The sequence below is a fragment of the Salmo salar genome, chromosome ssa11 (genome assembly GCF_905237065.1).
Source record: "Salmo salar chromosome ssa11, Ssal_v3.1, whole genome shotgun sequence".
In the NCBI taxonomy this organism is placed as follows: Eukaryota; Metazoa; Chordata; class Actinopteri; order Salmoniformes; family Salmonidae; genus Salmo; species Salmo salar.
In genome coordinates, this window is record NC_059452.1 from 74310601 (window position 1) to 74315381 (window position 4781).

General features: G+C 39.4%; 1 non-coding gene across 1 annotated transcript; it reads left to right on the forward strand.

Moving 5' to 3' along the window:
* The first annotated feature begins 2705 nt into the window (after positions 1 to 2705).
* trnaa-ugc (transfer RNA alanine (anticodon UGC)) lies at positions 2706 to 2777 on the forward strand. Its single transcript has one exon. It is a non-coding gene; the product is annotated as a tRNA-Ala (tRNA).
* Positions 2778 to 4781: the final 2004 nt, after the last annotated feature.

Below are 4781 nucleotides of genomic sequence, written 5' to 3' on the forward strand. Positions count from 1 at the left end.
ATTTACTTCAAAGTACTTAGATGACTTTGTTAAGATATGTCTCTGATCCCCATCACTCACTGTTTTGTAAATTTCCTCAACAGAGTCATCCCACCTCTGCTGCAGCAGCTCCTCATAGAAGAATATGCGGAGCCTGAGGTTGAAGTTGTCCTTCTTTAGGTCAGAGATGATCTGAGAACAAGTGTGAAGGGGACCAGTAGCGTTAGCAGCAGAGCTACACTATATATACAAAAGTATGTGGACACCGCCTCAAATAAGTGGATTCGGCCATTTCAGCCACACCTGTTGCTGACAGGTGTATAAAATAGAGCACACAGCCATGCAATCTCCATAGACAAACAATGGCGTAGAATGGCCTTACTGAAGAGCTCAGTGACTTTCAACGTGGCACCGTCATAGGATGTCACCTTTCCAACATGTCAGTTCGTCAAATTTCTGCCCTGCTAGAGCTGCCCTGGTCAACTGTAAGTGCTGTTCTTGTGAAGTGGAAACGTCTAGGAGAAACAATGGCTCAGTCGCGAAGCTGTAGATCACTCAACTGGCACAGAATGGGTCTGTTGAGTGCTAAAACTCACTACTGAGTTCCAAACTGCCTCTGGAAGCAAGGTCAGCACACAAACTGTTCGTCGGGAGCTTCATGAAATGGGTTTCCATGGCTGAGCAGCCGCACACAAGCCTAAGATTACCATGCGCAATGCCAAGCGTCAGCTGGAGTGGTGTAAAGCTCTCCGCCATTGGACTCTGCAGCACTGAAAATGCGTTCTCTGGAATGATGAATCATATCCCACTTCTAACACCATGTTTCAGTTTGATATGTTGAATAAAATAATAAAGACAGACACCAATGTCAAGTTCAATAGCCTTGTTCAAGCATTGTACAAATCCCTACACACGGAGTCCGGGGAACAGCCCAGCTAGTCGATTACCTATCAACTAGACTCCATAACAGCCTGCACAGAACCCTGACCTTAACCCCATCAAATACCTTTAGGATGAATAGGAACGCCAACTGCAAGCCAGGCCTAATTGCTCAACATCAGTGCCCTACCTCACTAATGCTCTTGTGGCTGAATGGAAGCAAGCAGGTGTCCACATACTTTTGGTCATGTAGTGTACATGTACTGCCAATATAACGCTCTGGTGAGAGAAGTGTAGGTTTTATGATTGGAAAGAAATCCTTTGAATTCATGATCCTATTTAAAACTACAGTAACTAAACTTAATGAAGCCTTCATAAATCCTTTATAACACCCATATAAAAATCATTGATCAGCAAATGTCTATATGGGGTGCATTGTTGGGTTTTGAGTTTGCAAGAAAGACATTTCACTGTACTTGTGCACGTGACATTAAAACCTGAAACGGCAAATAGGTGTTCATAAGTGCTTTGGCTGCTTTGTGTGATGTATTGTTGTTTCTACCTTCTTGCCCTTTGTGCTGTTGTATGTGCCCAATAATGTTTGTACCATGTTTTGTGCTGCTGCCATGTTGTGTTGCTACCATGCTGTGTTGTCCTGTGTTGCTGCCTTGCTATGTTGTTGTCTTAGGTCTTTCTTTATGTAGTGTTGTGTTGTCTCTCTTGTTGTGATGTGTGTTTTGTCCTATATTTATACAGTATTGTATTTATTTTTTATTTTGAATCCCAGGCCCCCGTCCCCACAGGAGGCCTTTTGCCTTTTGGTAAGCCGTCATTGTAAATAAGATTGTGTTCTTAACTGACTTGCCTAGTAAAAATATTTTAACAAATATAAATGTTTGGCAAAGCACCAGATCACCTGTTATATACAGTATATAATCCATCCTTAGTATGACTTTGCTTATAAATAATTTGCGAAGCATTTATCTAGTTGTGCTTATCAAGACTTAGTGATTATGCAAATAGGCTAGTCTTCATGTAGACTAATATATCTGCACCTTGTGTTATCTCCTTCATGGTGAATGGTTCATCAGTGGTCAGTGGGCCCAACTGCCCCTGGTCTTCAGTGAGGTCCATTTCTGCTGACTGTTTGGTTGGGCCTAAACACTGCCTGATCTGGTGTTTTACAAAAAGTATAAACCAAGCAGTAAACATATGAAAAAGAGGATTCTTCATAAAATGATATCTAGTCATGTATACTCATTTCTTGGAGTATTTTGAATGTTTAGAGCAGTGAAATATTTGAATACTTCTTGCAACAGATTGTTCCTCCTGACCTTCAATGTCACCTGTGCACGTTCTAGAACTCAGCAAAGCATTTCCCGCCTGACTGATGTGATGTAAAAATTGTCAACTAGGTAACATGTAGCTTCTACATTCCAAAAGTGTTTTTTCAAAGAAACCTTTCCCACCTTCTACAATCTTTTTTTGTTATATATAATCAGAGAGGAAGAGGAGAAACATAGTTTGATTTAACCAGAAAGAGTTGATAACACCGATATCCAATCTCTCTGGTGATCTAAAATATCTGGTGAAATTAAGCTTTGAGGTTGATATGTAACGTTAGTATGAAGAAAACGGCCTTACTGCCATCTTGTGGAGAAGGTTGTGGAAAATGGCCGTTTTCGTCCGTAGGCAACTAACTATATCTGGGGGTGGTGGGGGGGGGATTGCAACTGCAAAGCGATACAGTTTGAATGATTATCAGATGTTTTTATAGTTTTGTGGTGTAGATTTGTATTTTGGCCTATATTTGTATTGCCTTATTTTCTCCGTACTTTCACGAGGAAGGGGATGTAGCTCAGTGGTAGAGCGCATGCTTTGCATGTATGAGGCCCCGGGTTCAATCCCCGGCATCTCCATTAACATTTTCCCCAAAAATAACTTTCCTTTTGTTTATAATTTCGCAAATAATATTTCGATTGTGCATTTAATATTTAATATTTTTTTATTTAACCTTTATTTAGCTAGGCAAGTCAGTTAAGAACAAATTCTTATTTACAATGACGGCCTTGGAACAGTGGGTTAACTGCCTTGTTCAGGGGAAGAACGACAAATGTTTACCTTGTCAGCTCGGGGATTCGATCTAGCAACCGCTCTAACCACAAGGTTACCTGCCGTCCCTAGCATTAGCATAGATAAGTTTTATTAGCCAACAAGATATGTAAACAACCCGCACAGCTTGTTTATTTACTTGTGCATTGTCCAATTGTGACCACCAGGGGCTCCCTCTCTGCATAAACAAAGACCACTGAGATTGATGAAGACACATGGGCTATCCTTATATGGCAACTAAACTTAATTAAACGTTTCACAAAACGCAACCAATTTTCGTAGCAAAAAGAGTAATAGTGTATAGCAGGCTACATTATCATGATACAGTTTTAACAGAGGGAGCAGGAGCAGGCATGGACACTATCTTGCACTGACTCTATGCACAATCATAAGACTATACACTCAGAAAAAAAGGTGCTAAGTAGAACCAGATAGGGCTCTTCTGTTTGTCCCCATAGGGGAAACCTTTTTGGTGCTAGGTAGAACCCCTTGCAGAGGTTTCTACCTATAGCTCTCTATGTAGGGTTCTTCATAGAATCACCTGTAAATGGTTCTAGAACCCTCTATGAAGGAGTAAACTGTTCTACGAATAACTTTTTTATCCTCTAAAGGTTCTTCCTACAACACTCCATGAAGGGTTCTACCGAGAACCCTTTTATTTTTGAAGGGTTCTTCCTAGAACCCTTTATGAACGGTTCCACCACCCTTATCAGACTTTAAAATTAAACTCTTTATGACACTACATTGCATATTATAAGATCTTTCTTTGAGGACCTAGATATAACCTAACACAGTGGTGTTAGGAAACTCCTGGTTTTACAGGTCACATCAGGTCTGCAAGTCACATTATGCTGGATGCAAAGTTATGTGTAATTCCTATTGGAATCCAGACAGATTGAGGATATCCAACAATTGGAATTTATAATCACCCGCAACCTGCATTCTGAATGACTGCCAGGGTAGGGAGGATTGAATGACTGCCAGGGTAGGGATGAATGACTAATGGAACAACCTAAATCAACTGGAACAACTATTTCAGTAATGGGAGCAATACGTCTCACTACTAACAGGTTGGATTTGTTTAGAAAAATGTATGTTATTCATCTTTGTGTAGCGTAAGATTAGTCAACCAATGATTACATGCAAAAAATACAGATATTGAAACAATTCTGAAACTCAACCTGAAATAGAGCATGCTGGGAAATATGCTAATGATGTGCCTGGTTTTGAGCGTTTTACTAATCAAAGAGTAAAAATGACACAATCACACTCAACTCTGGTTATTAACAACAACACAACAACACTAGGGTTATTTTACACCACTGAGTGTACACCACTTAATTTAACTCCTGAATCAACATTATATGTTACACTGAAAAATCAACACTAGGTAAAACTGGCCAATTTGCTGTGTGCCATATACAATATGCTGCTGGTTCATACTCCCTTTTTTTCTCTTACTCTCTGCTCAATAAAATCACATAAAATACTCCTTGTGCAAAGATGTTCACTATGTCTGTACTGTATATGTAACATGATTAAGGCAATGCCAAGATACAGTGCATTCGGGAAAGTATTCAGACCCCTTCACTTTTTTCACATATTAACTTCTGTAAATAAGGAATTTTTTAATATATATATATATATTTTATCTAAAAACCTGTTTTCGCTTTGTACATAGGTACAGTTTAAAACATTCCCACACTTATCTTTTTAAAATGATGAGATTACTCAAACTCCTGATGTTCTATGTAGAACCCTTCTCGCCTTCCAAATAATCCTTCTTGCCTTCCAAACAATTATCAAATAAA